This window comes from Marmota monax, unplaced genomic scaffold (assembly GCF_021218885.2).
Source record: "Marmota monax isolate L192 unplaced genomic scaffold, Marmota_monax_Labrador192_F-V1.1 WCK01_AAM20220418_F8-fsc00357, whole genome shotgun sequence".
NCBI classification, from domain to species: domain Eukaryota; kingdom Metazoa; phylum Chordata; class Mammalia; order Rodentia; family Sciuridae; genus Marmota; species Marmota monax.
The window spans coordinates 392,651-419,090 of record NW_026694465.1 but is presented as its reverse complement, the minus strand read 5'-3'; the positions used below and the strand labels follow the sequence as shown (position 1 = coordinate 419,090).

The 26,440-nt window shown below is 35.6% G+C and overlaps 1 pseudogene; it reads right to left on the bottom strand.

The window, feature by feature from the left end:
• The window catches only part of LOC124075514 (enolase-phosphatase E1-like), a 100,036-nt pseudogene extending 74,351 nt beyond the window's left edge, over window positions 1–25,685 (bottom strand).
• Between the last annotated feature and the right edge of the window lie 755 nt (window positions 25,686–26,440).

Sequence of the window (26,440 nt, the reverse complement as noted above, 5' to 3'; positions counted from 1 at the left end):
ATGCAAGGATATAAGAAAAAAGATATAAAACTATGCAGAAAGTTGAAAGAAAATATTTTCCATAAAATAATCAAAGTTAACATAGATAACAATAACAATAAAAGATGATGAAGATTTTTCAGACAGAAGGTATCATTACCTTTTGGAAAAAGACAATCTCTCTATACTGATACAGACTCCCAGGAACAGCAATTCACCAGGAAGATTACCGATTCCATTCCTGTATTACAGCTATAACCACGTAAAGCAAAAACTGACAGAACTAGAAAAGGCCCATCTATTACCATAATGAAGACTTTAACATGCCTATGTTATTGATAGCTAAACTACGTAAAATGTGAACAAATATATAGGAGAGCTTAAAGGTACACTTAAAATAATGCTTAATCAGTTTTGCTCTGTGTAAAACAGTGAAAATCAAAGCAAGTGGACTTAATGTACCCATCATAAGTCTGGCAAGTAGACAAAGCCAGGGAACAACCTGCCATGTTGTCTACACTCGGGAACTACTGAAACCAGGACAGTAATTGTGTGCTATTGTAAAATATTTAGGGCTATTCCCATCTATCTCCCCATTTCAGTGTCACTGTTGCCAAAAAACTGGTACCACTGTGGACCACAGAGATACTGAGCACTTTTGGAGATACGTTCAGAGTATCCATTCCAGGGTGTAGTCAATATTTTTTTTTTTGAACTTACAGTACCCTGGGAAATTTCTATTCTCAAGAATATGGAGGCTACTTGATTGGACTCAGAGTTCAACTCAGCAAGAGAGAAATAGTCTACCTTTATGGCATTTCCAAAACCAAACACAAACCCTTGGCAACATATCAGTTGCCTATGGCTGTGATTTCAGTTGGGGCAAAATGGAGCCTGTCTGAGAATTGAAAAGGAAATCTTGGAAAACTAGATAATATCAGGGAACTTTGAAAAGATCTGGCATATTCTAGGGGATCTGAAAGTCAACTTGCAAGTGTAAGGCTATGTGCATGCAAAGGAAATACATGGGAGAAAAGGCACCAGCTATTCACTTTAGGCTGACTTCCAGGCCTGTAGGAACAAGAGCTGATATCAAGGCTATCATGCAAGCTGCCTACATAAAGCTTAAAAGGTGTACCTTCTCACAAGGGTCTTCCTTAGCAAAGAGGGAAAGGCAAAGAGGGAAAGATATACAGGCAAGTCACTGAAGGAAATTTTAATTAATTCAAATTAATTACTTAATTTAATTAATCAGAGTTAGTTATTGATGAATAAATTATACTGATTCAGATATGACCATTAGGAAGCAAACCTTAAAAATATTAAAAAAAACCCACTAACAGGTAACTTCTGGCCACACACTGCATAAGACACAAAATCTAAATTTTAATCTGGAAAAACTTTTAAACAAATAACACCAACAAGAAATGATACAACAATAAAAGTGGAGAACTTTATTACCCTGTGGAGTTATCCTATCTAAAGTATCCAGTTTAAAAAAATGCTAGACTTCAAAAAAATAGAAATGTACGTGGAAAAATAAGAATTTAGCTGAATATCTGACTGAAGGGATCATAGATTTAGTGGCTTTAAATCCACTTTTAAAACATGTTAAAGGAAATAACATTAAAAGATAAAAAGAAACTGAAATTATGAATGCCCAAATATAGCTTTTCAGTAAAATCTTAAAAATTATAAAGAAGAACCAAACAGAATTTCTGAAGTTGAAAAATATAATAAAGATTAGAAAATTTTCTAGAGACACTCAACACTAAATTGAGCTGGGAGAAGAAAACAAAAACATCAGCCAACAACAATAAAGATAGAGCATTATATATGATGATGATATGTAACCTAAGGAATAGAAAGATCAATGAATGAAGAAAAATGACCAAAGCCTTGGAGATAATGTGAATACCAAAAGAAGAAGACAATGAGAAATGGACATAAAAACTTAGTTCTAGAGGGAAGGAAACTTGTGTTTAGAGACAATAAACTGCCCAAATTCCCATAGAAATTGATTGAAACCTTCTCTTTCCCATCTGTTTACTTATATTCTGTCTATCCCAGAAAGAAGTGTGTAATGCTAGGATAAAGGTGCAGAAGTGCCAAGAAGAGTGTGGGTGATAAATGGTCGTCAGTTACCCCAGTAATTTTATGAACTCCTTGCTCAGGGCAGATAAGTACATGGTGAGATCTGACACTGACACTAATAGCATAACTTGGAATGATGTAATATAGTGTGCTAATTTTCTATTGCTGCATTTCAATTTTGAGTAAGTTTTGGTGAGACCAGAGAAGATCAAGAGAGATAGAGATTGGAAAAGGTTTTAAACTTTAACTATACTCACATTGCCTTAGGAATACAATCACAGATATCCACTCAGAGAAAGTACAGGGGTCAATCATGAGGCAAAGGGAGAGAGGAATTCTGGGGAAGTTCCTCTGTGTTTTACATAGAAAGGAAGAGGCAAACCAGGGCAAACCCATTTAGGACTCGCTAATTTGAATAATTACATCAGGCTTTGGGACACAGAGACAGTCTTTATTTGTAGGGTACCTAACTCTGGGGTGATTAAAATAGATGCATAATGGCCTCACAGAACTGGTTGAGTGAAGTGGTTGGTGATGTAGCCTGAATCACCCTCAAAAGGGCATTAACCTGCCTTTATCCAGGACCTCAGAATTGGTTCACGACAGCATTTAAAAGTGTATTATTACATATTAATTTAACCAATTACAGCAAGTTTGTCAGCTTCATACAAGACAAATTTATGTCTTACCATTTTATAGGTCAGAAGTTCAATGGTCTCAACTGATTCTTCTAATTAGAAATAAAGATACTGGGCAACTGGCACCCCTTATTGGGAGCTGTGGGAAAAACTTGCTTCCAAGTTTACAGTGTTGGGTGGAGGCTTGGAAGGGGAGGGACTGGGAGGGACAGGGGTGGGGGGTGGGGGCCGGGGATCCCGATAGGTGGAAGAAGATGAAAGTCGCAGTTGGAATAGTAGACATTCTTTATTCAGAGGCAGCAGCAAACCCCACCCCCTGGCCTCCAGGCCCAGCCCTATTTTACCTCCAGACTCCTTCTATAGATATATGCATATATATATACACACACACACACACACACACACACACATATATATCTCCATAGACATGGATGTTAAAGATATTAATATGTCTGTGGCTATATATATAAATATAATATAAATATGTAAATTTATATATATATATATACATGCCAGACACAGAAGGCACATTACCAGAAGTTTATGTTTATGACCTTTAGTACACATGCTGAATCAGGGTGTTTATGACCTTGGCTACATACTAAAAACTCCTTCTGGAAATCTTGGCAAGGGACCCTGACTATATCCATCTTGGGCCTGCCCCATACACAGGTTCTTGCAAGAACTCATTTCTGTATTGTTGTAGGACTGAGGCCCTTATTTTTAGCTGACTGATGATCTGAGAGTCTTTTTTTTTTTTTTTGGAAAATGGATCCCTTCCTCTATTTTAAAACCCCAAATGACATAAATCTTTCACATGCTTCAAATTTATTTGATTTTCGCTTCTGTATCCTCCTTTCTCTAATTCTAGCTAGAGAAAATTCTCTGCTTTTAATGATATATTTTCATACTAGACCTACCCTAATAATCCAGGATTGCCTACTCATCTCAACATTTATAGCTTCAAGCTTATCTGCAAAATGCCTTTTGTCATGTAATGTTAACATAATTTTTGTAAATTTCAAGGATTAGGGTATAGGCATCTTTAGGGAGGTAATTATTCTGCTCATTATACTTAGATAAAGTTATTATCATTAATCTTAATGTTAGTATCTTTAACATCCGTGTCTGTGGCTAGCATAAAATCTCAGACTTCCATTCCATGAACAATGCACTTTTTCTAACCAGCAACCCATGTGCTTGGCTTTCTGCAACTCTCTAATAAACATCAAAGGAAGAACACCTCTGCGCAGGTGAGGCAGGAACACTGACCAATGAAGAAATTCAGATTGTAAACCATTAGCTTGTTTAGCTATTTGCTAAGTCAAAAAAAAAAATGCTTGTGTTTTTAAAATGCTTAAGTGACCTGGGCACAGTGGCACATACCTGTAAAAAATTCTCAGCTATTTAGAAGGTTGAAGCCAGAAGATCAAGACCAGCCTCATTAACTTAGTGAGACATCTCAAAATTAAAAATAAAAATTATGGAGAATGTAGCTTAGTGATGAAATGATCATGGGTACAATCCCCAGTAAACACCACCCACTTGGGGAAAAAAAAGCTTAATTAAGAAGTTTAGGTAGTTTCTCATTTATGTTTCTGCATTATTTCTAAGAAACCATTTTTGTATGTTTTTATTTTTGCTGAAATGCAAGTGAAACTGAAATTGAAAGTAAAATTGCAAACCTAAAATAAGCAATTGGTGATGAGGATGGTATGTTTTACATGGAAAGAACTTAGAGAACTTATATCACCTGGCATTGAGAACAATGTCAGCTAGCTGGGCTTTGATATTTTTCCTTACTGAAGTCCTGATTGCTTGTCTCTATGTATTTATGTAATTTTTCATCTTAATATATGAAAAAAGTTCATAATAGAAGAGGGCAGAAATGTCCTGATAGTATTAGAGCATTAAATATTTGAGGCTCAAAGATGAGCTTGATCCTGAGATGTGATGCAGAAGAAGGAGATGGGTGATCTGGAGAAGCTCACTTGCCATTTCTCATTCACCTTGCAAATCATCACCTCTCTGGGCCTTCGTGTGTATGTTCTTTCACTTCTGGTACTACCAAGGAATACTATTTTCTGAATGCTCAATATTTCAAATAACATAGCACATTCAAGTTAACGCACATAAGTCTTTATATGCAATAATTCATTTAACAATAATAACTATGAAGGTAGTAAACATTATTCCTGGCTGAAAAACAAGCAAACTTGAGAAAACTAAAAATCAGTGAGGTTATGTAACATCATCCAAATCATGCAGGCAGAATTAAATCTTGTTCTGTTTAAATCTGAAGCAGTAAATATTGTCTTGAAAATCGTACGATAATTTTAACGGTTAGTTTACTGCCCCTTCATTGATACCAAAAATGGCAATAGAATGCAAGATAATAGGTTACTCTTAGGTAGTTTCTTTAACTACAGAGCATAGAATCACAAATATTTCATATTTGATATTAAACTTATTGCCAAGAGTTTGATGTAGATCTAGGTTGAGGTGGCATTCTTCACATAAGAAAAGTCACTTGACTGTCTCTCACAGGGTCTTTTGCTCACCTTCCTTTTATGCTACCTTGCCCCTAATGATTTTTAGGGTGCACTTGTAGGACTTACCCCCCCCCTTTCCACAGGCTACATGTTCTCAGTTTCTTGGACCCCTTGAAGTATCTCTTTACCTTCAGATTCCCCATGTGAATATCTGTTTGCCTCCAAAAAAACTGTATATGATGTTTGTTCACATTTTTTATCCAAGGATCAGAAATCATAAGGATTTTTAATCTGATTTTTTTCTTATTCCAAACAAGATCTTTGAAATATGGTAAACATTTTTTATAAGCAAGATAATCACCCAGTTTGTTGCATCAAGTAGTCCTGTGTGATTTTCACTCTCAATACACTCTTTGTGTCAAGCAGTACTTGTGGAACAACAGCAATTTAGCCTCCCATACTCAGACTCTCAAACAAACAAAGCGAGAGTGTGCTTGACCACAAGTGCATGATCACTCTTTCTTCATTGGCAGAAATTGTGGTGCTTGAAAGTTATTGCCAAGAGCTTTGGAATTTTTATTGAGCATTCCAGGAAGGCAGAGGTTTCTGGGTAATATGTTAATTACTAAAAAGAAATCTTTCCATTTTTCCAAAAAGTGACTTTTAATTTCATAAAAATGTCAGTAAGCCAGGAGCGTTCCATTTTTGTTAATATTCATAGGATCTCTTGATACTGCATAAGAAAATGAAGTGAACTCTGATATTGTTGAGGAATGAATGTGTTTCCTTCCCCTTGTTTATGTATTATTTGGCAAAACTCACATTTTTTTTTCTTTTTCTGGAGAGAAAGTCTGTTTCTTTGGAATGCTAGTCTACTTGCTATCCCTATGTAGGCTGTTTGGGACCCATGTACTATTATTATACATCAGAATCAAAAAATGCAGTAACACACCCGGCATTTACCTTAAAAAAGGCATTGAATCTCCTGTAAAGAAATGTTTTTTTTAGAAATTAAACTCTATATATTTTAGAATATTTCTTAGGTAATAACTGTTTCTTTATATCTCTTGGATAGTTAATGATAATGGCAATGTACTTAATAATGATGAAGTTATTTTAAATTATTTTAAAATTTAAAGACTAGGATCCATAGCATTTAGGATATTGTGCAATCTTGAAACAATTTCTCCTCCATTTCCAATTGTAGTAGAAACACATGAATCTTAAACATGCCTCCGATTAGCCACAGTGATGGAACCAGGTTTGGGAACCAGGTTTGATAAGGAGGCCATTAGGCCAGTTGAGTGTACTTTCTAATGTACCATGGTTCCATTGATAAGTATTTGTGGCTATCCACCTTCACATTTGCCTATCTAGCTAACCCCCAAATCTGCCTACTACTGTTATTGCATTGGCTTTCCGTGTATAAATACACCAAGAAAAGCAGTTAAACTGTTTTTGGACAATTGATTGTCTTAATTTCATCTATTTATATGTCATCTAGGATGTTAGAAGTCTTTAAATGTATCTTTAAAATTATTATTCTGTTGATGCTTCCACATTATATTATATATGCGGGGTTATACATCTTTCAAAATGGAAGTAAACACATGTCAATTGTATTACAATTGGGTTCCATGTACAGGAGAATTACATACAGCATGTGCTACTCCTATGCAGTACCACATGTGTGGTTAGTAGGGGTGTCCAAAAGGCACCCTGCTGTCAGAATAGTCTCTATTAATCATGCCTACTTTTTCTAAGTCCCATTTTCTGGAAGTACATTTTTAGGAGACTACTATGAAACATATCAGTGTGAATTCCATAGGAATGCCCTTGTAGTATCTATTAGGTCTTTTGGAAGGTCTTTGTATAGACCTTATACATTTAATGATCTCCTTACAGTGTTTTGATAAACTACACTCTGCATATATGATGATGGTCCCATAAGATTTTATTGCTGAGTGATGTCATAGGTGTTTTAGTTTGTACAAGTGTAGCTAATTATTGCACAATGACCTCACGTCTGATGACACATTTCTTAGAATGTATCCCCATTGATAAGCAAGGCATGACTGTATTTTCTTTTAAATAACATGAGAAATTAGGTCTTTGCATGGTGCATCTGTCTCCCTTTCTTCTACCTCCCCAACCACTAATCTATTCTGTTACAGAGATTGAAATAACTCTAGTTAAAACTTGGCTTCATTATTATTAAGTACATTGCCATTATCATTGACTATCCATTTCTTTCTTTCCTCCTCCTCCTCCTCCTCCTCCTCCTCCTCCTCCTCCTCCTCCTCCTCCTTCTTCTTCTCCTTCTTCTTCTTCTTTTGGTGATACCACATACCTAAAGCAAACTCTTCTGTTAGCAAAATGGCAATTTACTGTGACAGTAAATCTTGACTTTGTCCAGCAGGGAGGGCTGTTGAGCAGCAGTGGTGGAGTGAAGCATGAATAATTTTGAAAGAGGCCAAAAGTGCCCTGTGGATTTCTAATAATTCCCTACTGTCATTCTGAATCCTTTGAAAAATCACTATATTTATTTCAAATGAATTCATCAAAAATTTTCAATGCTGCCAGCAACTGGATGCTTAAAATGTATGTCTTTTTTTTTTTTTTTTGTCTAGAATATTCTTCCTGACATGGATAACTCTGAATTCCTGGCTAGTGCCTATGCCTTCTTTTCATCTACACTGTATAGACAGATTCCCTGTCTGTCTCTCTTTCTTTGGGGGTCTTTGATCCTCTACATTACAATAGTACTGTGTCACTAGATAGCAAATTTTATTTATTGGATTTTCTTCTTTGGTTTGTGTTTCTCTCTAGTATAGAGGTTATATCATTTTCACTTGATTCTGTTTTTTATTGACATGATATGTGATTGATAAATGTTGAGAGAATGCAAAGAGAGTGATCTTTGATGATGAAGCCAGGAAAAGTCAAGGGGGAGATGTTGCTGACCGAGGTCATCATCCAGAGGAACACCACAGGAAGGGTACTGAATTGGTCAGGTAGACACTGAAGACTTGAGGAAAACAAAGTTCATGTAACAAAGGAAAGTTTGCCAACTTAATTTTCCTCAGGACTTGTCTACAAGTAGGAACAATTTATTTCTGCTCAAGGCCACATGTCTGGCGTGTTAGCTTTGTGCCTCTGTGACCAAAAGCCTGACAAGAACAACTTAGAGGAGGAAAAATTTATTTTGGGCTCTGGGTCTCAGATGTTCATTCCGTGGATGACTGACTAACCCCATTGCTCTTGGCCTAGGAACATCATGGTGAAAGGTTTGCAGTGGAAGAAAACTTCCCACCTCATGTCAGCCAGGAAGCGGAAAACAAGGATCCAGGGACAAAATGTAAACCCCAAAAGTAATCATCCAGTGATGCATATTCTCCAGCCTAACTCCACCTGCTTAGAGTTACCGCCCAGTTAGTCCATTCAAATTGTTAATCCACTAAGTGGATTAACGCCCTGATCAGGTTACAGCTCTCATAACCCAATCATTTATCCACTAAATGTTTCTGTGTTTGCACAGGAGCTCTTGGGGGGGACACCTCATATCCAAACCATGACACTTAGGAAGGCCATATGTCTAATGATTTGCTGTTGTTGTGATGTCATTCCTAGTAATTTTTGAGAAGGGGACTCTCATTTTCATTTTACTTTAGGGCCTGCAAGTTATGTAATTATTGCCTCATTTACCTTCCTGGAACCTTTCAGAGCCTCACATAATCATAACCCTCAACAGCTAAGATCTTGACCAAAACCTGCATTAAAGTATAGCAGACAGGCATGTTTTCAGCCCATCAGCAACATCTGCTGGTGCCACCTGACCAGCTTATCCCAAACAGCATGCTAACATCTGGAGGTGACATTGAGAGAGGAGTTGGTTTCCATTCTCATTGTCCATGGTAAGGGTCTAGGGAAGCAGATTTATTTCTTTTGCCCTTAAAATGAAACCTATTCTGCAAGACCTTTGGCAAGAAATGAGAGGAATGAAACTTGGTTAAGAAAAAAAAAATTACACGGAGATTCTAGGTAGGCTTTTAGTTGTCCTGCTCTGCTGATGGCTGAATTGGTGCATTTCGTCATGCTGCAGCAAGAGAAATCTATTAAGCAGTTTAGAACCACCAGTGTTTAAATTCTAGTCCTTTCCCTTAATAGGTGTGTGACCTTAGGAAGGTTCTGTAACCTCTAAGTATTAATGTCTGTAGTTGTACATGGAAATGGAATAATATGTATGGGGCTCAGGTTTGTTGTGAAGACTGTATAAGCTAACATATGGAACATTCATCAGAACATTGTGTATGTGGATGTTATGGTTTAGATGTGGTGTCCCCCAAAACACACATGTGAGAAATGCAAGAAGGTTTGCAGGAGAAATTACAGCCTTAATCTTATCAGTGAATGGATCACAGATGGGATTAACTGAGTGGTAAATGGAGGCAGGTGGGATGTGACTGAAAGAAGTATTTCATGGGGGGGCGTGGCTATGGGGTATATATTTTGTAACTGGAGAGTGGAGCCTCTCTGATTCCTGATTGTCATGTGGGCTGCTTCCCTCTGCCATACTCTCCTGCCATGATGTTCTGCCTCACTTTCAGCCTCAAGGAATGGAGCCAGCCTTCTGGGGACTAAGACTTCTGATACTATGAGCCCACAAATAAACTTTTTCTCATCTTCAGTTGTTCTGGTTGGGTCTTTAAGTCATAGCAGTGAAAAAAACAGACTAAAACAGTGAGCATGTAAAAGTAGCTGAATTAATATAGAACAAAAAGTGGCTAAGCTCCTCAAGCTTTGTTGGGAAGAATTCAAAATGAATTTTCAATAGGTAAGGAGGAGGGAGGGGAATAATAAATGTATTGGAATGTACAGATCTAATGCAATGTATATTTCTTTGTGTATGTCCTTTAGCAGTTTGTAATATTCCTGCAAAATAGCAAGGGCTTCTACTGCACATGACAGCAATGCTGGGAGTCAGGCCACTGATGGTTCTAAATGTTCTAAAACACTTTTTAAAATATTATATTCCCTCTGGTGTTTCCTCATTGACTTAGAGCTAGGAATGAGGTGAGATCTCAAGATTCTCCTGGGAGCAAGTGGAAATTAAACAGCCATCTGGTATTTCCAGGGGCATTTGGGGGCTCTCTATTACTCTCTCACTTCCCCAACACCAGCTCAACACACAGAAGTACTTGTACAAACATGCCAAACCTCAGCAAAATTATGAATTTGACAGAAACTATCTTCTTATTGCTCTATCTTCATTTTTTATTTTTTTTATTCTCAAGAAGTTAATTTATTCCACAAACATAAATACTTGCAATAGGTATTAAGGAATCATAAGTTGGTCAGATAAGGTCTGCACCCCATCTGGCTGGAGAAAACACATGGATATGTGATTTAAATACAGTAGATTGTTAATGATTCTGAAAGTACTATGTAAAAAGTGACCAGGATGTGGAGCAAGAAAAGAGTAATAAGAAACCAGTTTGGAGAGAAACATTGCTGCAGGATACTTCTCTGAGGAGGTATTACTTGAACCAACACCTAAAGGATGAATTTTTTTTTTCCTTCTGTGCAAAGTAAAAAAAAAAAAAGTGCATGCCCAGTGGAAGGAACAGCAAGTTCATTATTCCAGAAGCAGAAAATGAAATTGAAAAGAAGTAAATGATGCTAGATTGTGGTGAGACATAGGACAAATCAGATACAGGGGAAATAGAACGATTATGGACATTAGGGCCATAGTAAAAGTGTTGGATTTAAATTTAAGAGGAATACAAACCATTGAGGACCCTTGTCCACTGGAGTTACATTTATTTACATTTTATAAAGAAATCATCCACTGCTGTGCGCAGTGAATACTAGGAAGTTACAAAAATGGAACAAAAGAAATCAGCAATCATCCGTGCAACAGATGATAGTAATTTTCAAGGGTGGTGACATAAAAATGAAGATAAACTGTTAGATTCAAGAAGTATCAGGAAGGTGGAACTAATTTGGTGACAGATTATGTGTGGGGACACAGGGAAAGGGAGAAATCAAGGATACGATCTATATGTTTTGCTTGAGCAGTGAAAGGATAATGGTGTTATCAATATTCTGTCCAAATATATTCAGAAAAGAACTGGATTAAAATTGTATGCGGTTAGTAAAGTTGTTTTGTTATTTTTTTAGAAGTGCTGGGTGCACTTTTGCAAATAGGATCAACTGAGAAGAGTTCAAAGTGTTTTGTCTTTGGAAGCCTTGCATTCTATGAGGCAATGAAGACCTAGGTTAATATCATCCATACAGGACTTTTGATGTTTGCATAATTTTTCTTATTGATTTAACTTGAACTCAACAGCATGTGCATTCCCACCTGTTTAGTCTCTCACTTCATGAATGCTCTATTCCCCACTCCTTGCTTTGTTGCCATTGGTAGCAGAGTGTTTACCAGTCCCAAACCCATAGCATGCCTGGAATAGGTGTCATAGCGTGCAGGAAGAAAAGTAGTTAGATGGAGTTGTATGAAGGGAGAAAGAAGAAGGCAACAGTGTTGGACTACCTCTTCATTTTTGCTCATGTTTTTATAGAACAGCACTTCTTTCCAGCATAGTCAAGATATGTGATAATATTATTAAGATGTATGCTACAATGAAACTTCAATTCTTAGAAAAAAAAAACAGACATTTGTTTGTTGAGTTTTCATCCTATGTTTTCTTGTCCCTTTTAAGTCTTATTTTTCTATAAAGTATACCTTGAAGGATTCTTTATTTCTGATTTTCCCTTAAATGATGAAATTCTTTTGTGTGCCATTCATAGACACTTCACTGTCTATGCCATTCATAGACACTCTCACTTACTGGATCTTAATGATCAGCTACATAGTAACTAATCACAAACCTCCTTTTAAAACAAACCCAATCATTGGACAATGTCTGATGGACTGTCAAATAAAATATTTTTGATTAAGCTTTTATTTTTCTCCAATTTTTTAGAACTGATAAAAATTTTCTAGAAACAGAGTAATCTATAATTCCGAGATGATTTTTAATCATGGTTTTAAGAAATGCAGCATTCTTTAAAAATCTTCTGATGTGTTTTTCAATTCTTGATCTGATTTTATTCATTTTTAGTTATTTTAGTAAACTGTATTTCAATAAACATTTTAAATATTAACTATTTCTCCCACTCATGATATCAACTTACTCAGAGATTATATATCCCTATCCTCTTAGTGTCAGATTTGGCTGTCAAATATGATATAATGCACTTTTTACCTGAAGCTTTCAGAAATATTTTATGGATTTCCCTCCTCCCTAGTCCTTCTGCCATGACATAGGTGTACCCCAGGATGCATGTAGAGTGAGGAAGATCTAGAGTCCCAGATGAACTTCTGTGGGGAAGAAATATGAGCTACAAAAAAAACTCTTTGTTTTTGTAAGATACTCAGAAATTTTACCATTGTTACATACACTATTTTAATGGTTCATTCTTAAAATCAATTATTTATTTCTTGGGAAACTCAAAACAGTCGTTTTAGATAGTTCTTTCATCAATTAGCAGAAATTAACCCACACACTATACAATATCTTTTGGGATATTTAAGTATGTATGATGATTTTTGTGGATGATATGAACATTTATGATGATTTGGGAATATTATCAAGAAATCAAGATATAAGAGAAGTTAGAAAGTTGTGGGGACATACTAAAATACATCTATAACCTGAGGTACGTAAAATTAAAAATGAAGATAATAACAGTATTTACTCCAAAGCAGCCAGGACGATTAAATGAAATTATTTATTTTTAGGACCGATCAGGCCAGGCGTGGTGGCACACACCTATAATCTCAGAGACTCAGGAGGCTGAAGCAGGAGGATCGCAAATTCAAAGCCAGCCTCAGGAACTTATTGAGGCCCTAAGCAACTCAGTGAGACCTTGTCTTTGAATAAAACATGAAGAAGAAGGGCTGGGGATGTGACTCAGTGGTTAAGGACCCCTGGGTACAATGCCCAGTACAAGAAAGAAAGAAGAAAAGGAGAGAGAGAGAGAGAGAGAATGAATAATAGAGAATTCCTGACACATCTGACACATAAAAAGAGCTTAGTAGACTTTATCTAAGGTAAAAATCAGGTGGGAAGAAATGAGGTCAATAACATTTCACATTTTCAAAATGGTCGAGGGCTGAAATGTACCTGTCGTCCCATCTTTGCCATGATGCTCTGAATCCTTAAGTGTGCTAAATAGCACATTTCATTAAAAAAAAAAAAGATGAGCCATTAGACTTTTAATCCTGATACTATTCGAATGAATGATTGTACCTCTCTCATAGCCTCAGATGTTACCAGAGAGACAGAGGGCATAGGAGAATATGTGGGTCATTCTGTCTCATTGACACTGATGACTGACAGATGCACTTTCAACAGGACCAAAATCTAATTCACATATTGGAAACTTGTCTGAACGAAGACTCATACTTTCAAAATTATTATAAGTATAAATGCTTTACAAATATTTTTGCTATTAATTTAAGAATAACATTTAAGCTAGTAAGTAACACTATTGGTTTCATGTTTTAGAATTTACAATATCAGTGTAAGGGACTATCAGAAAGTGGAAAAGAAAATTCTCTCTACCTACTGCCACTGACCCCTCCGTTATGAATTTTTTTTGGTTCAATGCTAATTTTTTGTTTGATTCATGGCATATTCTGGAGATGATTCAGGGAAAAGCAGCAAGGGCCATTAATATCTTGCCTTGCCACGGTGAGAATGATTCTGCATCACCACCATTTCTCATGAAGGATGGGTTTTAAATATGTATAGAGTGAAATGCTGTTTGATGGATCACAGCAATGGCTCTTTCAATGAGAGAACAAGCCCATCCCAGAGCCAGACATTCCCCTACAGATGACACTCCAGAACTCTGCTGTCAATATACTTTTACTTAAAATAAAAATGGACTAATGATCAAAACACTCTAGTGTGAAAAATGGAGTTATGCTGTCTGCTAAAATGTGATGCTGGAGATTCACCCTAAGAAAATTCTGTCTCTCTCTACCCAATCCTGGCTGATGGAAGAAACCGGATTTGTACTGAATTCCAAATGACTGAAGCTAATCAATTGTGTTTCCTATGATCACCACACACACACACACACACACACACACACACACACACACACATTCTTATACTTGTTTAAGAATGGGACTGTCTAAAAATAATATTTCCAACAGTACCTACTATAGCTAGGAAGAATTTTTTTCTGTTTTCTTACTTTAATACCTTGGGGGATAGTTTTCCTTCTAAACAGATTATGTCTTTTTTTTTTTTTTTAATCTATTGGGAAGACAAGGGAGAAAGATTTGGGTGGCATTTCTTTTATCTCCCGGGGCAGAAGGATTGACATTCTACCTCTCTTAGGTCTTAGGGATCTTCTCAAACATTTCTTTAATCTTTGTTAGGAGTTGGATTCTTTTGTCCCCAAAGAGATGCCAAAATCCTAAGTTCCATTTCCTCAGAATGTGACCTGATTTGGAAATAGTATCACTGTGGATAAAGAGCTCATATGAGGTCATACTCAAATTGATATGACTGATATCTTTAAAAGAAGAAGGGAAATCAACATCTCCCCTTTCCCCTTTGACTTTTACTCTAGCCTCTGGTAACCACTATTTAAGTATCTACTTCTATGAATTCAACTTGTTTAGTTTCCCTATATCCAGGGTGACTATCAGCACCATATTGTATACGTTTACCTATAAAATATACACATATATTTTAGAAATATGTATGCATATGTACATTACATACTTCAAAAAATACCTTAAAATGGATTCACATATTCACACCACAATGAAATAAGTATTTAAGGTGGTGGAGGTTTATTAGCCTGATTCAATCATTCATCATTGCATGCATGTATTGAAATATTACCTTATACTCTATAAATTCATAAAATTGCTATTTTTCAATTAAAATACAATGAACTTTAAAATGAGAGCAATACAGAGAGAAGAAAACCTTGGGAAGCTGGAAGGACTGGGAGTTTTTCTGCCGCAAACCAAGAAATGTTTGGGGTTACCAGAAGCTGAGATTGGCAAGGAAGGATTTATCCCCTAAACACAGAGAACCATGTCCTATTGGCACACTTATTTAGAATAAAGCCTTCAAAAATGTGAAAGAATAATTTTGTTTTGTTTTGTTTTCAGCATTCTGTTTATGGCATTTTGTTATAGTAGCCCCAAGAAACTACTAGATGTCCCAGTGGGCAGACTCACTCTATTTCTTTGGCTTTCAGGGAGCATAAAATTCTGTCGTTCAGTACACACTTGATCTCCACCAATTAGCCAATGACAACTAGCTGAACTCTTCCATCTTACGCTTCTTTCTTGTGCTTTCTTGTGTGAACTTTAGTTAAGTCAAAGCTCATGTTTCATTCCTTTATATCTTCCTGACTTTTCTTAGAGTGTGAAATATGTATCTTATGACCTAAGATCTCTTTACTAGTCAGAAAAACTAAGACATATATAGTTTGGTGGGGTTTATTTTCTTTTTCTTTATTTCCTTTTAATTTTCAGTTAGAAGCTAAATTCTTTCTAGATTTCAATATTCTAGAGTAGGAACCAAAAGCAATGAATTGAATTTGTTTTATTTTAGTTTTCATTCCATTTAAAATATTTCAGTATGTTTTCTAATTTTCTTTGCAATTTTTTTTCATTGACTTATGGCTACTTTGAAATGCATTATTTATAAATTTCTACATGTATAAGGATTTAAAAATATTTATTTTAGTTCTTGGCTTAAGACTAAATACTCAATATAATGTAAATTTTCCAATTTGTTGATATTTTTTAAACTCAGAAAATGGTTTGCTTTGGTGAATGACCCAGATTCATCTGAAAGATATGGTTGTTCTATTATTATTGATTAGAATGTTCTTAGATTTGTAAGTTTATGATTTCCATCAAATTTGGTGTTTTTTGTAGTTGTTGGCTAGTAGTTATTCAAATACATTTTCCTGTCTCTCTTTTCTTCCTGTACCCCAACTGAATGCATATATATATATATATATATATATATATATATATATATATATATATAATAGCATTTTCTATTTGTCTGCAATTACTGAGGTTCTGTTTTTTTTGAATCTTTAATGTTAACCTATTTTTTAAAATTTTTCCTATGTTTTAGCTATATCTTCAAGGTCAATGAGAATTTTTTTTTTGCAATAACACATTACTATTAATAATTTCTAGTAAAACTTAAAATTAAAAGTTCTATTTGGTGTTTTTTAATTCCATATGCTTATCTCTTTCTTTAATTCTTCAGTCATATTTATAAAAGTTGTGTGAGGTGCCTATTAAAGTTCTGTGTAAACATTTTGCTGTACTCATTCCGTTATCTCTGCCATTTCTTATTGCTGTTTTTCATCTGATTTTCCTTCTATTTGTAGGTCATATTTCTTGCTTTCTGTAATTTTTGTTGAGTACTGGATATTAAGAATCCTCTGTTGTTTGAATTCTGCATTTGGCCCTTTTCATTTAAGACTATTTACCTTCAATCTGGAAGGCTGTTCCTTGCCAATTGATTTGATCCTTTCAAAATGTCAACCTTTGATAGGGAAGATATAGAGTAGTAGCTTCTGTTCTAGGTCATAATTTTTCAACCTCAACATTAATGGCATTTGGTGCAAGATAATTCTCTGTGTTGAGAAGCTGTCCTGAAAGTGGTGGGATATTTAGCAGCATCTGAGACCTCCACTTACCTCATAAACACCATTCCTCCCTACATATTGAGATGACAGAAAATGACTCTAATCGTTTCAATATGTCCACAGGTGGAAAAAAAAAATTGTCGTTTGTTTACATCTAGGACTGGTTTAGCCCTACTTCTCTGGCATGAATCTTCTAGGATACCTACTAAATATTATAGTTGTTCAACTAGGATTCTTCACTCTGCTGGTTAAAACCTGTATGTCCTCATGTTTTTGTATGATACAATAATGTTTAGCTTCCAGCTTCTAATTATTCTCTGCCTATTCTCATAGAGATTTATCCTTTGAATGAACAACAATGATGATCTTTTAAGAGAGAAGAGTTTTGTGAAGATTATGATGAATAATTTATCTCAAGGCAGAACAATAGGAAATAGGATGATATTAAAGAAAATGCTTTCTGTAGAATACTAAAGTAACGAAATAACATACGGAAGTAGGTGCAAATTTTAGTGTTATCCATGTATTCATTCATTCCATGAGTACTTATTAAAAATGATTTATACAAAACTATTTCATATCCATTTCATGTTCTGAAAAAAGAGTAATGCTCACGATCCATCCCTTAAATTTTCTCATTTCTTATAGAAGATATTAAGGCCAAAAATTCAGGCCAATAACAACCAGTGATCCCAAACATTATGAGTAGTGACATAGCAAAGATAACATTTTCATGGGAAAATAGAAAATGGTGACAAAAATATTTATCTAATATTTATCTAGGGCTGGCACTGTTGGTAAACATTTTCAAGACAAAGAACACATTAAAATAAGTTTTAAAATGGACAAACGCAGAAGATACTCAATTGGGAAAGGAAAGTAGAAACAAAACACAAACAAGTAGAGAAAATGGTTTGCCTGGAGAAATGTGAGCAGACCATCAGGGCTACAAATTACAGACCTGCAGCAGAGTAGTGTGGCTGAAAATGCACTTGGGGATCAGGACTGTGTCTTTCTGTGTCATTTTTAAATACTTAAAGTTTTTTTCTGAAGGCAATGAATAACCTCTGCATGCCTTGGGATGGGAATTACAATGTGATTAGATTTAAATTTTGGTAAAAATTTTTTTCAGACTGATGGTGTTGAATAAAGTCTTTGAAAAGACGTCTATCTTATAGTATCAAGCCAGCCTAAATGTTCTCTATCCTATACAGATGTCACACTGGGCCTCATTCTCTTTGTTTTCATGGGTTAAACTTACCTTTCTGTGGGCCACACAATTACCTCTTGCTCAAGATCGTATCATTATCTTCTTGTATTTAAATGTGCTGAAGAAACGCAGGGTTTAGAGGTGAAATGATTGGTTTATGAGAGCCTTAACCTGATTAGTGAGTGCATTAATGCCCTGATAGGGATAAACTGGGTGGTAACTGAAGGCAGGTAAAGTGTGGCTGGAGGAGATGGGATATATATTTTGTCCTTGCTGAGTGAGTACTCTTGCTGCTCCCTGGTGATGTCTTGAGCCACTCCCCTCTATGATGCTTTTTCTGCCATAATGTTCTGCCTCATCTTAGGCCCTAAGGAATGGAGACTGCCATCTATGGACTAAGACATCCATGAACCCCCAAATAAACTGTTCCTCTTTAAAATTTTCATGTCAGGCCTTTTGGTCACAGAAGTGAAAAAGCTGAGTAAGACAAAAGTTAATCTTTCTTTTGCCTTTTAATTGTATTCTTATTAGATTTAATTTTATAGTACGGTGATTAATTTGATGAGCATCCACTTTTCTGCCATGCCATTTCCCATTATCCTACTATATTGCTAAATTTGTGACCTATGAATTCACATCTTCCTTTGGCCAATAAGTGATTTATTCTAATTTATATTTAGGCATTATTATTTCAATTTATTTTATTCTTTTAATTTTTTGAGATCAACTTTACCAATGTTGTAACTTTGCTTTTATGAATAAATTAGATTTTCTTTTGATGCCTCAGAAATAAATGACTAAGGATTTTATGTGTATTTTATTGTGTCTAATGTTAATTTTAATGTTTTTTTTTTAAATATGAGTTTTCTTGACAGCCTTCCTATCTCATCCTACTTACTTTCTTATTTTTTTGCTCAACTAGGTTGTTAAACGAACACACACATCTTTATTGAAGTCAAGTTGACATACAATAAATTGCAAATGTTTAAAGCACATCACTTGATATCTTTTGGCATCTGTATGTGCACATTAAACAACACAATCAAGACCTGTGTGCACACCCTCTAAAGTTTCCTCATGCCCTTTCCTACTCTGCTTTTCCCAACCTTTTTCCCTTTTGTTATTACTAAGCAGTTGGTGTTTTGTTTATTCCTCATTGTAGATTGACTTGCATTTTCCAGATTTTATATAATTGGTTCTTAAAACATGTACTTTTTTTTTTTGCTGGCTTTTTTTTTTCCACTCAGCATACTTAGTTTGTTGCATGAATCAATAATTCAAGCTTTTTCATTGGTGAGTAGCCTCTTATTGTGTAGATATACCACAATTTTTTCATTCCTCACTTGAAGGACATTTGAGTTACTTCTTATATTTGACCACTGCGAATAAAGTTGTCATAAAAATTCACATGGAAGACTTCATGTGGATATATGCAGTAATTCTCTTGGATAAATATGCAGGATTAAACTAGCTGGGTCATATGGAGTGTGTTTAATTTTTATATGAAATGCTAACTATTCTTCAGTTGGCATAATTTTACATTTGTACTGGTAGAGTATGAGACTTTCAGTAGTTCTGTATCCTTGGCAATAGTTGTTATAGTTAGTATTTTATATTTTATATTCTAATAGGTGTGCAATGGTATTTTGTTGCTGTTATTTTCTCTATCTCATGTTTGCTTTATTACTTGGTGTTCTGTTTCGTTGATTTCCTATCTAATTTTTATTATTTTTCTATTTCTTTTATCTTCTTTCTTTTTGACACCAGGGATTTAACCAAAGGGCACTTAATCACTGAGCCACATTCCTAGTCGTTTTTTTGTATTTTATTTATTTATTTATTTTAAATTGATTTTATTTTTTTAAATACTACAACATAGGAATGCATTACAATTCTTATTACACATATGGAGCACAATTTTTCATATCTTTATATATAAAGTATGTTCATGGCAATTTATGTCTTTATACATGTACTTTTTTTTGCATTACAATTCTTATTACACATATATACCACAATTTTTTTATATTTCTGTTTGTATATAAAGTAAGTTGACACCAGTTTGTGTCTTCATACATGTACTTTGGATAATGATGTCCATCACATTTCACCATCCTTGCTAATCCCCTGCCTCCTCCTTCTCCCTCCCTCCCCTCTTACCTATCTAGAATTCATCTATTCCTCTCATGTTCTCCCTCCCTACCCCACTATGAGTCAGCCTCCTTATATCAGAGAAAACATTCAGCATTTGGTTTTTGGGGGATTGGCTAACTTCACTTAGCATTATCTTCTCCAATGCCATCCATTTACCTGCAAATGCCATGATTTTATTCTCTTTTATTACTGAGTAAAATTCCATTGTGTATATATGCCACATTTTTTTTATCCATTCATCCACTGAAGGGCATCTAGTTTGGCTCCACAGCTATTGTGAATTATGCTGCTATAAACATTGATGTGGCTGTGTCCCTGTAGTATGCTGTTTTTAAGTCCTTTGGATATAGACTGAGAAGAGGGATAGCTGTGTCAAATGGTGGTTCCATTCCCAGATTTCCAAGGACTCTCCATGCTGCTTTCTATATTGGCTGCACCAATTGCAGTCCCACCAGCAGTGTATGAGTGTGCCTTTTTCCCCACCTCCTCCACAACACTTATTGTTGTCTGTCTTCATAATAGCTGCCATTCTGACTGGAATGAGATGACTTGATGACTACCAGAGTAGTTTTTATTTGCATTTCTCTAATTGCTAGAGATGATGAACATTTCTTCATATGTTTGGTGATTGATTGTGTATCTGAGAAGTGTCTGTTCAGGTCCTTGGCCCATTTGTTGATTGGTTTATTTGTTTATTCAGTGTTTAGTTTTTTGAACTCTTTATATACCCTAGAGATTAGTGCTCTATCTGATGTGTGAGGGGTAAAAATTTGCTCCCAGGATGTAGGCTCTCTGTTCACCTCACAGAATGTTTCTTTTGCTGAGAAGAAACTTTTTAGTTTGTGTCTATTCCATTTATTGATTCTTGGTTTTAATTCTTGGGCTATCGGAGTCTTATTAAGAAAGTTGTGGCCTAGCCCCATGTGATGAAGATTAGGGCCTACTTTTTCTTTTATTAGATACAGAGTTTCTGGTTTAATTCCTAGGTCTTTAATCCATTTTGAGTTAAGTTTTGTGCATGGTGAGAGATCGGGATTTAATTTCATTTTGTTGCATATGGACTTCTAGTTTTCCCAGTACCATTTTTCGAAGAGGCTATCTTTTCTCCAGTGCATGATTTTGGCACCTTTGTTTAATATAAGATAATTGTAATTTTGTGGGTTAGTTCCTTTGTCCTCTATTGGGTACCAGTTGTCTACCAGTTTGTTTTGGTGTCAATACCATGCTGTTTTTGTTACTATTACTCTGTAGTATAGTTTAAGGTCTGGTATAGTGATGCCACCTGCTTCGCTCTTCCTGCTAAGGATTGCTTTAGCTATTCTGGGTTTCTTATTTTTCCAGGTGATTGCTTTTTCTATTTCGATGAAGGATGCCATTGGGATTTTGATAGGAATTGCATTAATCTGTATAGTGGTTTTGGTAGTATGGTCATTTTGATAATATTAATTCTGCCTATCCGAGAGCAAGGTAGATCTTTCCATCTTCTAGAGTCTTCTTTGATTTCTTTCTTTAGGGTTCTGTAGTTTTCATTATATAGCTCTTTCAGCTCTTTGATTAAGTTGACTCCCAAGTATCTTTCTTTTTTTTTTTTTGATGTTATTGTGAATGGGGTAGATTTTCTCATTTTCTTCTCAGAGGCTTGGTCACTGATATACAGAAATACCTTTGATTTATGGGTGTTGGTGTTATATCCTGCTACTTTGCTTAATTCATTTACTAGTTCTAGAAATTTTCTGGTGGAGTATTTTGGTTCTTCTAGGGTATAGAATCATATCATCAGCAAATAGCGCTAATTTAAGTTCTTCTTTTTCTATACATATCCCTTTGATTTATTTTTTCTGTCTAATTGCTCTGGCCAGTGTTTCAAGAACTATGTTGAATAGAAGTGGTGAAAGAGGGCATCCCCGTCTTGTTCCAGTTTTTAGAGGGAATGCCTTCAATTTTTCTCTGTTTAGAATGATATTGGCCTGAGGCTTAGCATAGATATCCTTTATGATGTTGAGATATGTTCCTGTTATCCCTAGTTTTTATAGTGTTTTGAACATAATGGGGTGCTGTATTTCGTCAAATGCTTTTTCTGTGTCTATTGATATGATCATATGATTCTTATCTTTCAATCAATTCATATTAAGAATTACATTTATTGATTTCCATATGTTGAACTGACCTTGCATCCCTGGGATGAATCCCACTTGATCATGGTGCACAAACTTTTTGATATGTTTTGTATTCAATATGCCAGAATTTTATTGAGAATTTTTGCAACTATATTCATTAGAAATATTTGTCTGAAATTTTCTTTATTTGATGTGTCTTTGCCTGGTTTTGGGATTAGGGTGATATTGGTCTCATAGAATAAGTTTGGAATTACTGCCTCTTTTTCTATTTCCTAAATAAATGGAAGAGTATTGGTTTTAGTTCTTCTTTAAAGAACTTCCTTATAGAACTTGGCTGTGTATCCATCTGGTCCTGGGCTTTTCTTGGTTGGTAAGCTTTTGATGGCTTCTTCTAACTTTATATTGGTCTGTTTAAATTGTATATATCTTCCTCACTAATTCTGGGCAAATTTGTCAATGCCTTTGATGTCTTCTATTTTATTGTAGTATAAGATTTAAAAATAATTTCTAATTATCATCTATATTTCTATAGTGTCTGTTGTGATATTACCTTTTTTCATCACATATGCTGAAAATTTGAGTTCTCTCTCTCCTCTTCATTAGGGTAGCTAAGGGTCTGTCAATTTTATTTATTTTTTTAAAGAGCCAACTTTTTGTTTTGTCAATTTTTTCAATTGTTTCTTTTTTGTTGCTTTTGTTTCAATTTTATTGATTTCAGCTCTAATTTTAATTATTTCTTGCCTTCTACTGCTTTAGCTGCTGGTTTATTCTTCTTTTTCTAGGGCTTTCAGATGTACTGTGAGGTCATTTATTGTTGACTTTTTCTTATTTAAGGAATGAACTCCATGCAATGAATTTTCCTCTTAGGACTATTTTAATAGTGTCCCAGAGATTTTGATTGTGTCCGTATTCTCATTTATCTCTAAGACTTTTAAAAATCTCCCCCTTGATTTCTTCTTTAACACATTGTTCATTCAGTAGCATATTGTTTAGTCTCCAGGTGATGGAGAAATTTTTATTTTTCATTTTGTCATTGATTTCCAATTTCATTCCATTATGATCTGAAAAAAAAATGCATGATAGTATCTCTACTTTTTTGTATTTGCTAAGAGTTGCTTTGTGACATAATATATGGTCTATTTTAGTGAAGAATCCATGTGCTGTTGAGAAGAAAGTGTATCTGCTTGATACAGGTTGAAATGTTCTATATATATATCAGTTAAGTCTAAATTATTAATTGTGTTATTGAGTTCTATAGTTTCTTTATTCAACTTTTGTTTGGAATATCTAACCAGTGGTGAGAGAGGTGTATTAAAGTCTCCCAAGTTTATTGTGTTGTGGTCAGTTTGACTCTTGAATTTGAGAAGAGTTTGCTTGATGAACATAGCTGCACCATTGTTTGGGGCATATATATTTATGATTGTTATGTCTTGTTATGATTGTTGTCTTTCCTAATTGGCTTTCCCTTATATGTAATCTGATTCCTTTCTCTTGTGGCTTTTAAAATTCTCTTCTTATTCTGTAAGTTGGGCATTTTCATTATAATGTGCCTTGGTGTGGGTCTATTGTGATTTTGTACATTTGGTGTCCTTTAGGCTTCTTGAATTTGGATTTTCAATTCATTCTTCATAATATTATTTCATTGGATAAATTGTTCATTCCTTTGGTTTTGACCTCTATGCTTTCCTCTATCTCAATAACTTATATTTGGTCTTTTTATGCTATCCCATATTTCTTGAATGTTCTGCTCATGGTATCTTATCATTTTTGCTGTGTGGTCTATGTTCTTTTCAAGATGATATTTGATCTTCAATGTCTAATATCCTATCTTCTAAGTGGTCTACTCTGTTGCTGATGCTTTCATTTGAGTTTTTAACTTGGTTTATTATTTCTTTCATTTCAAGGATTTCTGGTTTTTTTTTTTTTTAGAACCTCTATCTCCCTGTTGCAGTGATCTTTTGCTTCTTGAATTTGTTTATGTAGCTCATTGTCAAAGTGATCTTTCACTGCCTGTATTTGTTCTCTCATTTCTTTTTTGAGATCCCAAAACATTTTACCCATGTATATCCTGAAATCTTTCTCTGTAATTTTTTCTGCTATTGCTGCCAATGCATCTAATAATGAGTTGTTTTGATTTGTTTGTGGTACTTTCTTCCCTTGTCTTCTCATGTTTCTCATGTGTCTTCCTTTCCAGCTCTGTGGATCTGGTGTGTTATTGTTATTACCCTATAGATTTGTAGTGCTCTTGTAAGGGTTCCAAGATCTCTCCTTTGTGGGCAAGGACAATGTTAACAGATCCCAATATCAACAATACATTACCTACGAACAAATTGTTGTTATTAAGACATTTACAGTTTAGTCTCAATGTCCAGAAATGTTGGATTCAATTATTATTTAAAATATAATCAGTAGTTTCATGAAAAGGTTTACAGTTTCTGGTGGTGCACAATGAACAGGGGGTCAGACATAGGATGATATGTTGAGGGGAGAAGATGTGAGTAAATAGAGTAAATATATGTTAGGAAATGTGAAGGAGAGATCTAGTGATGACGGTTAGTAGTAGGAGGTAATTTGGAGTAGACAATTATGTGGGGAGACAGTAGAGTACATAAAACAACACACATATGTTTTTAGAAAGAAGAAAGAGATAAAAAGGGAAAGAAGAAAGAAAAAAAAGAGGAGAAAAAAGAAAAAAAAAAGAAGAAAAAGGGCTCATGTAATTCCTCTATATTATATTATTTAGGTGACTCAGTCCTTAATGTTCTATTTCATGCAAAGTTCTTGGTTTTACATATGTTGGGGATATGAGGGCCAGAGGATAGAAGGGTAGAAGAGAAAGAAGAGAATAAAAAATACTCTTAGAGATCTATTTCTTTTCTTCTTATCCAGTAGGTGGCATTGTCTCATGCAGTAGGTGTCTCTGCCCTCAGGATGGTGTAGGTAATCAAGGGTGTGAAGACTGGACCTGGTGTGGAGCATCTGGAAGCAAGGAGTGCCACCCATCAGTTCCAGCAGGGAAATAATGTCTCACAGGTCTTTTTTTTTTTTTTTTTGTGACCACTTGAGCCCCTGGTATTGTCTCCCTCTCTTGCCTGGAGATTTCCCAGATCCTGTCTCTCTCTGTTATGCTCCAGACTTTACTCCCCTCACCTCTCTTACTTATCAGGTCCCAACTGCGGGACCTCTCACCCCCTAGGCTAACACCAGGTGGCAGCGCCCTGTTCACACTGCACTCCTGTCCAACTGACAGCTGTTCTTGTGCTGGGTGGCCACTGTGCAGAGTTAATGCCATTGGAGAGGGAAGAGGAATTGGAAATCAGGTACCTGCTCAAATGGCGATCCAATTTGATAGCCACATCTACCACAAAATGGTTAGGGAGTTTTCCAAGATGGAGTCAGTCTGCTTCCAGCACTGGGGTGTCTGGTGAGGTGGGGAAAGCTGGGCAATGGCCTTGTGCTGTGGATAGGTAACAGCCTAGTGACCTGTGTGGGAGTGGAACACAGTCTGGAGTTCTGCAGAGATGCTGATAGGTGTTTCTGCTAAGTCGCTTGTGAGCGGTGTGTGAGCTAGAACTATGGGCTTTGGGTCCAGAGTCTGGAGACTTACTTGAGCCCAGAGGCTCTGATTTCTGCCCGGGGGGTCACAGTGCTGGTGATTTCTGTAAAAATCCACTGCATAGGGGGTCTTCTCATACCCTCTGAGATGTTGTGTTTCGTCTAGGGGAGACCTTGTGGAGAAGCTGCCTATCCGCTTTCTTGGATTCATGTCACAGAGCAGCCAGAAACAGGACTTCCTCTATTCTGACATCTTCCTGCCTCCCTAATTGTTATATTTTATTTGCAGACAGGGTCTCACAGAGTTGCTTAGTGCCTTGCTTTTACTGAGGCTGGCTTTGAACTCATGATCCTCCTGCCTCAGCTTCCTTAACCATTGGGATTATAGGCGTGTGCCACTGTGACTGGCTGGGATTGTAAAAACTATCTTGATGAACTTGCCCCTTTTGTCAGGCAAGTTTTCCTGGTAAGAAATTGTGCTCTGAATCTACT